Genomic DNA, 13595 nt, shown 5'->3' on the forward strand with positions numbered 1-13595 from the left:
TGGGCTGCCGTGCCCCAACGCAGGCACCTTTGCACTATGGTGCAAGGGTGCCTGCGTTGCAGGGATGATTCTTTTTGTGCAGAAAGGTAAACCTTCCTGTACAAAAACAATTACAAGAAGCAAAATGCAGCACACACAGAGAAAAAAGAGGAAAAATTGAGAAATAAAGATATTTCTCCTCGTTGTGCCTCCCTTACGCTTTCCATGGGGAGGCGTACGTTTTTGCCACTGCCTCAGACTTACGATTTCTCGTAAATCTGGGGCAGTGTCAAAAAGCCTTGGATGTTGCTGGGAATGCCCCTAGCACCACCCATGGAATGCACCTTTCAAGCAGTTTTCTGCGTAAAAGTGGCACATATTTATACGGCCATGGAAAGCAACGTAAAGTGGCTTTACGTGGCCTTATAAATATGTCAGTGACACATTGAGTCATCGTAACGTCAATAAAGTGATGTTCCGGTGGTGCAAAAGTGCTGGTAGGGCCCTGAACCTTTAAACCAATCGAATATCTTGTGCATATAGCCTCTAAAGTATAAACTGCCCATTAGCTCACTACAGTGGCAGGGAAATTGTGCCATTGGCCCTAGTGCAAACAAGGATAATGTCCACCAGCCCAGAGTAGAAAAGGCTACCCCCAAGTGCGGTGTAGAGGCCCTCTTAAGCTTCTGGGTCCCAGTGCCATGGTACGTGCTGCCCTACTGATAGTTAAGCTGCTGGATCCCTAGGGGTCAACAACAACAAAGTACAACCACAACATTGCCAAGTGATTATTCTCCCATAGATCAGGTGTTAAAACCTACATGACTGCCATTCTGTGGGAATGGAAGGATTCAAGGCACCCATTAATTCCCTGGTCCAGGAGAATACTAGCGCAGGTGATCTGCCTGTTGTGAGCCACCAAAGAACCTGCCATTTATTACTGTGTATCCACACTTGCTTGTAGCAGAGTTAGGCAAGGACTTTAATTGCCCCATTGACCAGGCTAATTCAGAGGGGCACTACTAGAAGCAGCTGGTACTTCAAAGCAGTAGACATCAATCTTCATGAGTGGAAAGCCCTGGGAGACTTCCATTGCACCTAGTTCATAAGTACAGAGCTGGTGGTTCTTGAGGAAGACCTTGAAAGGCTCCCATGCCGCCCGTTGCTTTTTGATTGTACAGAAATACCCATGTATCAGCATTGGGGAGAGGATAGGAAGATACAGGGTGAAGAATTAAAGAGACCGAGAGACCAAGGTAAACTAGAAAGGCTCATGAAGACAATGCCTACTTCATTGAGGGACTTCTTAACTGAACTGAACTTAACTTCTTCACTGGCAGTCACAGCAACACAATATAAAAAGGAAGAGCGGCGGTGTTTGTGTGTCCAAGACGTTTTGTCACTCGCAGGTACTTTTCTGTGGACAATACATGATGAATATTGGAATTGGTCCAAAGACTAGAAATTAAAAAAAAAAAAAGAATTAGGGGAACCCTAAAAAGCCTGACAATCTGGACTCCTGGTTAGGGCAAATGGAGAACGTGATAATGAAACACCAGATAAAATCACTGCAGACTGGAAATAAACCCACATTACAACAGAAACAGTTAATGTAGAACATGTTTGTCAGTTTTAGACAAAAACAAGCTCATCGGTTCTGACAGCACTTCGAGATGCCAGTTGAAGATAGTCATGCAAGCATATAGAGCTCTCCACGGACAAGGACCCTCGCATATCAGCCATCGATTAACTTCCACCTGCCCACAAGACACTTTCCCTCACACACCCCCACCATCTGTCACAGCCGCAACAGACGCGGCTCATTCTCGTTAATCACCTCCAAGACCTGGAATGACCTGCCCCACCTCCTCCTCCGAACAGCACCCTCCCAGGCGGATTTCAGAAAGAAACTTAAGACCTGGCTTTTAGACAGAGACATCGCACCCTCCGCACTCAGAGAGCCTTAAGGGTGACAGAGCTGCACTATACAAATGCTGTTTGATTGGTTTCATTCTGAAATGTAGGCTAAAAACCCACTGAGGTGTATGCAACACTATTTGTTTAAATATTTGCAATGAATGCAGGGAACTTGCAATGTATTGTATCCAAATATATAAAGGTGTTTGTAAGTACCAATCACTTCTTATAGCAGTTTTAAAATCATTAGTCTGCAGCACACATAGAAAGAGGAATATGCCTTTTCCGAAAAACAATCCTGCATGCAACACAGGCACCCTTGCACCATGTTGCAAGAGTGCCTACGTTGGCTCTAGGCTGCCAAAAGGGCGTCCGTGCATGGGAAAGGACAGGAATGTGCTGTATCGCCTTAAATATGGCACATTCCCGCCCTTTCCCTGTCACACAGTGCAGCAAGGGGACTTGCTGTGCTGCACTGCATCACCAGCTCATAAAAGAGCCCCTAAAAATCAAGATAATAAAAAGTCATCAATTTATAACTTATGATCAAACATAGTCTCCGACTTCCTCATTTTTTGCTGATGGTAATGTAACCAAAATTCTCTTTAAACACTGCAAAAACTCAGACCCTGTGATTTTTTATGGTGCTGAAAAGCAAAAACACTGATAACCTCTCAAATTCATACAATAGAAACAGAAATTAGGAAAGTCTATATATATATATTGTATTAGGCCATTGCTGTTTCAACAAGAAAGGGGTCAATGAGGAGTGTATGAGTTGTCATAATGGACCTGAAGGTCTGCAGCACCAGGTGAAAAGCAACCAGTGAGCATCACAGGCAGTTGCAGGGTTTTGCTTTACCCCCACTAACGGCGGGTGGGTATGACCTAGCATTAAAGGCTATGGATGAAGTCATCTGTGAGCCACGCAAAATTATCTACAGGTTCTCTTATTTGTCACAAGGCATGCTGTGGTGGTGGTCGACTTCAGAGAGAATGCCCTGAAACATGGTGGGCCAGGTTGCTGGAATATTGCATGAAAATGTAAGACATGTGTTGGACTTGGCAGGGTCATTCCCAAACCTTTTGCCTTCACCCTCCTGTTTTGTGACTCCATTTTGCTGGCTTTTAGGACCCTGTGCGCTTTACCACTGCTAACCAGTGCTAAATTACTTGTTCTATCTCCTTTAAGCATGGTGAAATTGGCTTACACCCCATTGACACATTTACTTTACTTGCAAGTTCTTAGTAAACTGTAAATGCTACTACTGGGCTGTACCACGATTGTGCCACCCCCTTAAATAGTCTTTTAAATATGTCTCAGGCCTGCCATTGCAGCCTGTATGTGCAGTTTAAATTGGTATTTTGACCTTGCATTATAAACCTATTACTAGGTCTAAACCTTAATTTTTAATACATCTAAGTCCCGTTTAGGGTAAGCCCTAATCAGCCCATAGGACAGGGTGCAGAACATTACCTTACTTGTAACTTTTACATAACCTAATACTGAAAAATTCTTAACTTCATTTTCCACTACTGCAAGGCCTACTTCTCCCGTAGAATAACATTGGGTTGCCTGATTACATTTAATAAGTACTAACTTTCAATTGGGAAGTACGAATGTCGAGTTCGGTGTTTAAAGATTTGGGGGCAGATTTACATTCCCTGGCGCATCCCTGCAAATCAGCAAGGATGCGCCAGGGAAGATGCGTCGCGCAAGTTTGCCCTTGCGCCACCGCTGATGCGCCGCATTTACAATGCAGTGCATCGTGGCGCAAGGATAAGCAGATGCATGATGCATCTTCTGGTGTAATGTTGGCGCAGTGCTGAAGTTGTGTCGCAAGCGCGACGCAACTCCAGCACTGTTCTAACCTGCCCTATCCCTAACATGGTGCGTCACACCTTACGACTGCTTGAAGCAGGCTTAAGGATTTGACACACCAGCGTCGGAAAAGTGACTGTGTGAAATCTTGTCAATTTCACTTCATCGCTTTTCCGAGGCGTTCCTGCGCAGGAACGCCCCCCCCTGCGCTGGAACGCCCACATGAAATCTGATGCAGGTTTCATGTGGCGCAGGGCTTTACAACGTGACGCATCTCCCTAGATGCGTCACGTTGTAAATGGGACGCAACGTGACGCATGGTTTACGCCGCCGCTGCGTCACAAAAGTGACACAACGGCGGCGCAAATGTGGCGCAAGGGCATTGTAAATCTGCCCCTTGGAATTTAAAACCCTCTTTAATGGTAAAGTCTAATTTGAAGTCACATTTCTGAAAATGCCACTTTTAGGAAGTTGCTAAATTCTTGTCCCAAACATTTGAATGAATGAAAATGGATTTATACAGCGCGGTTGCTGCCCTGGGGCGTCCAAGCGCTAGAGGAACCAGATGGGGGGTGTAGTGAGGATAACAGAACTGGGAGGAGGGGGGAGGGGCTGAATTGTTACCGAGATTTGAACAGATGTGTTTTTAGTTGTTTACGGAAGGAGGCGAGGTTGGGGTTAGATCTCAGGTAAAGGGGAAGGGAGTTCCAGATTTTTGAGGTGTTGAAGGTGAACATTCTTCCGCCTGCTCTAGTCCTTTTAATTCTGGGGACTGTTGCCATGAAAGCCTGACTAGAGCGTAGGTCTCTGCCTGGATGATATTGGCTGACTAGGCTACGCATGATTTTGGGGCCCAAGTCCCAGAAGGCCTGGTGGGCAATACACATTGCTTTGAAAGAGACTCTTTTTCGTACTGGTAGCCAATGAAGGCTGATCAGTGCCTCCCTAACTGAGGTTCTGCGGGGAATTTGCAGTAAGGTACGGGCCGCGCAGTTCTGTACCAGCTGCAATCTGTTCAATGTGTACTCTGGGGCTCCCAGGTAAAGGGCGTTGTTCGAGTCCATACGTGACTGTATTATGCCCTGTATGGCTGTTTGTTTTGCCTCCATTGGGAGCAGGGGGAGAACCTTCTTCAATGTCCGAAGAAGTCCAAAGCAGGTGGCGGAAAGCTTTGTGGCCTGAGTGTTAAGAGAGAGATTCCTGTCCAGCCATACCCCCAGGCTTTTGATGTTATCCTTCGGAACCGGGGGGGCCTAGACAGGTGGGCCATAATGACTTGAAGAGGGTCGGGTCAGCCGGGCCCAGGAGCATAAGCTCCGTTTTGTCCCCATTGAGCTTTAGCGATGACAGGGTCATCCAGGACTTCACCTCCTCCAGGCATTTGGTTAGACCCCCTGACAGAGGATGTTGGGCTTCCTGCGCTAGGGAGACCACCAGCTGTGTGTCGTCCGCATAGGATATGATCTTAACTCCATACGGACGAGCTACCTCAGCCAGTGGCCTCATATAGATATTAAGAAGCGCAGGGCTTAGAGAGGAGCCCTGGGGGACTCCACACGTCAGGGGTATGCTGGAGGAGACTGTTTGTCCGTCAAACACCTGGAACGACCTGTTGCTTAGGAAAGATTTTAGCCAGAGCCAGGCCTTGTCCACGATGCCGACGTTTGACATGCGGTTCAGTAAGGTGTTATGACTGACTGTGTCAAACGCCGCGCTAAGATCAAGGAGGACCACTGCCACTGATCCTCCTTGATCAAGGATTTTCCTGGACTCCTCGACGACCATAAGGAGTGCGGACTCTGTTCCGTGCTTAGGCCTGAACCCTGTCTGGGTAGGGTCCAACAGCTGATTGTTTTCCAGGTAGCTAACCAATTGGAGGTTGATGTACTTCTCCGCAATTTTGCTCACCCAGGGGAGTAGTGAAATCGGACGGTAGTTGGCGAAGTCCGATGGATCTAGATTTGGCTTTTTTATTAGTGCTCGAACCATTGCCCGTTTCCAGGCAGGCGGAACAATGGCAGAGTCAATGGATGCATTCACGAGATTCTTGATGATGGTGGGTAGAACCGTCTGATTTGGGGCCTGCAGCCTGTTTCCTGTGTTACATGACTAGGTGTAACTGGCAGTTGGTCTTTATATACATTGCTCCCAGACAGTGAGACAAAGGAGCATAGGTGTTGGCAGGATGGGTCATCTCTAATCTGATGGGGGGTGAGCTGTCACCTACCACACTTGCACATCACAAGGGCTTTGCCTGAGCACACTCACAAAGAGTTCGACACTAGTCTATTGTGACCACAGAAAATCTGGGGACAGGGCAGGGAGGGAGGCAATTCCAAGCACTTCTGGCAGTGGAAACCTCCAGAACATTACCTTACTTCAAAGCAGGCACCAGGTATAAATATTGGAACCCCAGACACAACTCTTTAGTGCACCTCTGGAACTGTGGAAGACTCAGAAGGAATGTTGTGCTGCTCTGCAAGGACCGCTACTTTGCTGCACTCTGTGAAATGACTGGACCTGCATCTTGGATCCAGGACCATCAGAGTGACTCCAAGGGGTAGATATCTGGCCTCCTGATCAGAGCCTCAGTGACCGAAAAGGCTCCACAACCTTGAACCCAGCACCCGCACTCTGTCTGTTGTGCGTTCTACCTCCCAAGTGGTGCCACCCCAAACCTGGACCCTGGGAAGTGGGCCAGATGGTGCTCTGCCAGCCCAGCTGTGGTCCAGGGAGCAGAACTGACACAGCGTGACACATCTCTTTGCAGCCTCTTCAGAACCACCGCAGTGTGGCGCATCCCCAATGCCAAACCTTACATCGCAGCCCCCTTGGAACTGCTGCTGCACAAAGCATCCTCGACACAGGCCTCTGCATCGCAAGCCTCTCGTCGATGTCATCTTTGGCGATGATGCAGGACAATGCATTACAGCCCCCGCGGCTTCTTCTGAACCACCAGTGAGTAACGCATCTTAGATGCAGGACTTTGCATCACAAGCCCCTTATTGACGGCATCCATGATGCATCCTCTGCATCGCAGCCTCGCAGCTCCTCAGAACCGCTGCTGTGCGGCACAACTTCGACACAGGATCTCACAACGCTCCACAAACCAGGATTAAAGGTACTTGTTCAGCCGGCCTAACCTAGTCCCTATATCCGGCTCTCGCTCCATTATGGTTCGTCTGAACTTGTGACTTTGTCCCTGTCCGGCACGACCAGATAACCACAGTTGGCACTTTGTGCTTCTAGACACTATTTTTACTTAAAACATTTACATTGCATATCTCTGGTACTATTGATTGTTTTTTTTTTTTGTCTCAAATGATTTATTACACTTTACTCTATTTTTTTCTTAATTGGTGTGAGATTTTTCTTGTGTAATGTTTTCACTTTGTTACTGTTTGAACTGCTGCATAAATACTTTACACATTGCCTTTAAGTTAAGACTGACTGCTTTGTGCCAAGCTACCAGAGGGTTGAACACAGATAAATATAGGTTTGCTTGTGTTTCATCCTGACAGAGAAGGTGGCTGTTGCTTGAGTAGGGTTTCACCACCCCCCAACCGATAACCCAATTTCCAACAACATACTTGCCAATTTGGCCTATACAGATGGAAACAAAAATGATTTCAGCTCAAAACTTGGTGTTTCAGTTTTACTAGCTAGCATATGATATGTTTTCACAGTTAAATATGCTATAATGAGGGCTGTAAAGCTCCTATTGCTTCTGGGAATCCGTTGATCTTGACAGAATAGCCTTGGAGCCCACTGTGAACTCATATTAGGGCATCAGAAAATTAGGTCCCGAAATGTAAAATTAAGACCGTGACTTACTATGACTGCCTTCAAGAGAATCCTGGGAGAGGAAATATTTTTACATACTTGGGAACCAATGCAAACGCATTGAAAATATGGGATGATACAAGTATGGCTGGGTGTAAATGAGGAGACTGTGCTCTGGGTTTGGTTTACCAACCTTATGCCTTATGGGAGTTGTAGTCCTGGGTGGCTTAAGTTCCTCCAATGGACAGTATATGTAATGTGTATAATTTACACATGTAAACTATAGTTTATAAAAGAAATGTCAGTAATTCTATTGCATTTTTAGTGACATGAAGCAAACTGCTTGGAGTAATTGTTCCAAGGGAGCTGGAACACTCTTTAGTGGGGGGGCAGGGAGGTGGGGTGGGGGTGATTTCATCAACGTTACTTCACTGAACTCACAGATTTTGTGAATAATCAAAGCACTGCATAAATAAGAAGTGTAACAAACGAACAACGTCCATTCAGCAGAAGGATGGTAGCATCGTGCCCTTTGGTGCATTTTGATGCACACTGTTTGAAATATATATGAGTAAAGCATGGCATGGCCTGGGCTGCCCTGTGCAGAGTGAGTGCACATCTTCTATTGAAATGTTCTCTTGAAACGGCCATTACATTTGCTTCAGGCATGTCACTTTACATCTAAACATATATGACTCGCATACGGTTTCGGTGCATACCTATCACGAGTGAAGTATTCGGGTTTCTTTCAATCCTATTAAATGCTGGTTTCCATCACACTTCAGAATTAGAATAAGCACAAAATGCCTTATTTGCTATCATTTTTGTGGTGTACTTTTGCAATGATTTCTTTTAATCTGCAATAAAGACTTTACTTACTTACCTGCCTTATTTGCTCTTTGCTTTTGCTTGCTGCTTGACATACTATGAAACGTTTGCAAAATTCAATAACCAGTATTTCAATGTTGCTGTGTGTTTAAAGAACGCGATATACTGTAGCCTTCCTCTTTCCCGCTTGCTTTTTCACTTTCCCCGCTGCTCATTTGTCAGAGAGTGGGGTGTGGTCATTGAGGCTTCTGTTCATACCCTCTAACATTGTGTGAGTGCGATGACTGACGGATACCCTCGGGCACTGCAGAGCTTAAGCCTAAAATCCTGCGGGTATCCGTATGCGTGACGTAGCAGCGCATCACTAATGGGGTGGCACTGAGGAACTCCCGAGGCTAGGACAGGGACTTCCACAGCCCCGAACAGTCTCTGATGGCTGGTGCAGGCGTCTCTCTCAGACATGAGACGGATTCACTTCCTTCCGGATACTGGTGATTTCCTTTTATACCAGTTGTAAATCAGAGGCGTCGTTACTAGCCCCCCATGCCAGTAAATGAGATGCTGCATGCCAATTTGGTGTATTTTTAAGATTAATGGGGTTTATTTTCCCTTCCTTTAGTCTCCCCTCTCTCAATTGCTGCAGACAACATACCCTTTTCCTAAAATTCAAGAACGTTCATACAGTTTACATTTTTGAAAAGCTAGAAAAAGCAATCAAGTTAAAATAATTTCATAAGCCTCGCTCATATTTTATGATTGCTAGCACTCAAAACCACATGGGTCTGTCTACTCCTGACAGGTGCGATTTTATCTTACTGCTGGAGGCGATTTTGCCTTTTAAAGGAAGAGGACCACAATTAATTATGGAATTGTGTAAAAAAGAAATTCAATGGCAGTATTTATCTGTGCTAGAATGGAACTGGTGGTGCCATCTCAAGGCACTTGCCTATGAGGAAAATTGATGTTATGCAGGATCGTTAGATTTTAAGCACTTAAACAACAAGCATTGGCATAGCAAATAGGTCTCGCCTTTGGGATCTTTGAAGTTTTTTGTTATTTTTTATATTATTGTATGTGAAAGTTCTAATAAATGTGTTAAAACTTTCACATACAAAAATATAAAACATAACTAAAAAGTGAGAGAGGGCGCAGAGAGTAGAGGCAGGGTGTTGTGGCATAGAGCAAAGCAAACAGAAGGTACTGGAAACACAGGGTGAGAGCGGGGGGAGGGGGAAAGGGGGGCAGAGAGTAGAGACAGGGGGCAGGATGCTGTGGCATACAGCCAGACAGGCAGAGAAGCATGGGGTGGCCCGTTTGTCTCCGGTGTCAAACATCGGTCTGTGGGAAATTAGAATAATTCTTTCTGTGGTAGCTCCTTGTAGGGTGGAGCCTCCTGTGTGCACGTGCATGGGGTTTATCTGTGGCCTGTATCTGTAGTGTTTGCAGCCTGCAATCTCATGTTCTGCTGGTTCATGCTACTTAAATAACAGGTGCTGTCTCTGCTCCAGGAAAAGAAACCCGTGTTATCACCCGTAGAAGGTTGAACAGTTCACTCACGCCTCCGTAGATTTGAACGTGTGACCTTCAGGTTACACACAGAATCCTGCAGTGGCCAGTCTTGCATGGCGCGAGACATACTCTTTCACGATAAACTCTCCTGTTTGCTTCAATTTTACAGCACCTGGGAACCCAGCTTTAACGACGTTATTCGTTTCGAGGCCAGTCCCATTCTGTAAGTCACGCCCTGAGTATTTACAACCCTGTCCCGTTCATTATACACCCTCCTCCTCTTCCAATGCAAGCCCTACGATCACGCGCTCAGCCCTGGTGATAAGGTCGTCTCATAAAAACCTCCACTCACTGGCACGTTAATCCGCGTGGCAGAGGGCGCTCAGCACCGTATTTACCACTCCGTACACTGCCTTGGCTCATTGGTAGAAGTGTGACGTGCTGCTCCCCGCCTGCTTTGGGTCTAAGACGGTGTGTCTTCTATGTGGCTTATATGGGTAGTTGTAGCGGTCTAGTGGTTAGCTAGACCGATGAACCTGTCCGGAAGAACCCCCACACATTGTATCACTCTCTGGCCAGGCGTGGCCAGAGAGCTTAAATAAAGGAGCCGGAGTCTCACGGGACTTTTGGCTCACACCAGCCATGCGTGTGTACTTTGTGTCTCTGGTGCTGCCATACCTGCACGCACGTTTAGTCCGCCGTGGCTCAACTCCACATATGTGACGAGGGTGGGTCCTGCAACATGGCCCGATCCCACCAGTCACCTGGTGAAACGCACCCGGCCCGTCGGCCTGGTTGAGCTTTGCCGACCGCGTCACGCGAACTCCAGCGCTAATCTCGAGAGCGAGACATCTGGCGCGTGCAGCCGCAGCGCCGTGGGGGTAAGAAGCACTTCCAGGTATCAGCAGTCTCCCATGCGCCTGACACGCTCCGCAGCGTTGATGCTCCCGGCCTCTCCTGGTGGAGCTCGCACACAGGGCAATTAACACGGGCGTGAAGCCCCGCCCCCTCCTCCTAGTTTGAGCGCGAGAAAAGGAACATTCTCACACGCTGAGGCCCTCTATCACAACAGGGACCAACAGTGCCTATCTGTCCCTGCACACTGAGTGCCACGCTGCACCACAACGTCTTCGGGGTGCCCCAAGCTGCTCCTCCAGCACCACTACATGCCCCAAGAGACTGAACTGCTACACAGGCCAGAAACTCAGATATACATCAGCAGAGGGGTAAGGCAGTGTCGCAGAAGTCCCACATCCTGCCAGAAACATGTCCAACCCAGCAGCGCGAGCAGCTCAGCAAGCAGTTCCGCAGGCCGTGGCCCCAGTGACACTACAGGTAGCTCAACACTCTCAGATTGGTGCACTTCCCCCGTTCAGCGAGCTGATCGACCCAGCTACAGCGTCCCCCAGGTGGACTGTCTGGATTGCCCAGTTAGACAACTACTTCATCGCCACGAGGGAAACTGATGGAGCAGTGAAGCGATCGTTGCTATTTCACTTCGCAGGGGATGAGATATACAAACTGTTTGTGCACCTCCCTATCACGGGACCGTCAACAGACTACGACGGGGCAGTGAGGGCCCTGAATGCCCACTTTGACCCTCAGCTAAACCCCGATTACGAACGTTTCAAGCTCCGCCAGGCATGCCAAAGAGAAGGGGAGTCGATGGATGTATTTCACGCGAGACTGCGAGAATTAGCAAGCACATGCACCGAAGATGACCAAGTCAAAGAAGTAGGAGCACAGGTAATCCAAGGGTGCCGCAACAAAACCCTGCAGACCCTCATCCTCCGGCAGCCGCGCATATCTCTGGAAGACATTTTGGTGCTGGCACGGTCACATGACCTATCGGAAGTCAGGGCAACAGCAATGGACACCGCCCTGACCCAACCAGGGGAACAGGCGGCGATGGTGAAGACCGAGAAAGTGGACGCAATATGCACGCAACAGAGAGGAGCCCGAGGCCAGTGGCCACCCAGAAGCGCACGAAAATCGCAGTGCGGGTACTGTGGAAGAGAGGAACACCCGCCGGAAGAATGCCCAGCACGAGGCATGTTCAAAATGCAACATCCCCAACCATTTCGGAAGCGTGTGCCGTGGAGGTATGAAGAACAGAGGAGCACCCGGCCAAAGACCACCGTCAAAAGCAGTCAGGCACTTGACATTAGAGGAACCGGAAACCCTGAAGGAAAGTAGGCCGACAATGCAGCGCAGGCAGTATCTCGAGGATTTGTCAACTGAGGAAGACGGGGAGTGTCACATGATTTCGTTTGCCAGTGACCTCAAGCGAAGATGACGACCCCAGCCAACCTGCGCCATTGAGATTGCTGGATCCCCCGTGGCTGCGCTCATCGACACGGGGGCGTCCGTAAACGTCATGGGGTGCCAACAATACAAGCGGCTAAACCCAAAGCCAGTACTGTTGCCGTCACAGGTGAAGATCTTCACATATGGCAGCCAAACCCCACTACCCCTGAAAGGCAAGATGACGGTCCAGGTGAAATCTGAGGGTCATGAGATTATCACAACGTTCCAGGTGGTTGACCGGGAGGCGGACATACTAGTAGGGAGCCACACCGCTGAAGACTTAGGCCACGTGACTTTTGCCAATGCGGTGAGGACACTGCAGACTGAAGAGATCCTAGAGCTGTTTCCCCAGCTGTTCAAAGGCCTAGGGAGTATAAAAAGACCGCCTGTGAAACTCCATATCGACAAGGCAGTGGCGCCAGTATCATTACGGCACCGACGAATACCTTTCCACCTCCGACCGCTCGTAGAACAAGAATTAGATAAACTGGAGCGACAAGGCATCATAGAAAAGGTAGCCGGACCAACCCCATGGGTGTCACCGATGGTGATAGCAGAGAAGCCCAAGCAGCCGGCATTGATATGCGCATGCCCAACCAAGCCATCAAGCGGGAGAGACATATCACAACCACCGCAGATGACATCCTGGCAGACCTCAACGGTTTCCGTGGTTTTCCAAGTTGGATCTTAATGCTGGTTACCACCAACTGAAGCTAGCCAAAGAAAGTCGGTACATCACAACTTTTTCTACTCATCTGGGCCTCCGACGTTACAAGCGATTACATTTTGGCATCTCCTCAGCAGCGGAAATCTTCCAAAATACAGTGAAAGAGGTACTGTCTGGCCTTCGTGGAGTACTAAATGTCAGCAACGACATTCTGATCCACTCCGCAACAATCGAGGAACATCATCGGCACCTGCAAGCCACTCTCCAGAGACTTGCTGATTATGGAGTAACCCTCCACAAGGATAAGTGCCAATTCTTCAAGAAGTCCATTGACTTCTTTGGTTACGTCTTCAGCCAGGAAGGAGTGAAGGTGGACCCTCAGAAGTCTGTCAATCCAACGCGCCCCGGCCCCAATGACTACATGTGAAGTGCGGAGCTTCCTAGGTATGGCAACATACTGCGGACGATTCATTCTCGACCTTGGCACCATCTCCGAGCCCCTGCGGGCACTGATGAAAAAAGATGCTGTGTGGACATGGGGCCAAAAGGAGGAATACGCGTTTCGTAAAGTGAAGGCAGCGTTGCAAGAGAAGACGAGAATGGCATATTTTGACACCAACAAGTCAACTGAACTGATAGTCGACGCCAGCCCCGTCGGCCTAGGCGCACTGCTAACACAAGAGGCAGAGCCCGGAAAATAGGTCCCACTAGCCTTCGCGAGCAAGGCGCTTACACCCACTGAAGCCAGATACTCGCAAATTGAACAAGAAGCACTCGCCATCA

Source organism: Triturus cristatus, chromosome 2_2 (genome assembly GCF_964204655.1).
Source record: "Triturus cristatus chromosome 2_2, aTriCri1.1, whole genome shotgun sequence".
NCBI lineage: Eukaryota > Metazoa > Chordata > Amphibia > Caudata > Salamandridae > Triturus > Triturus cristatus.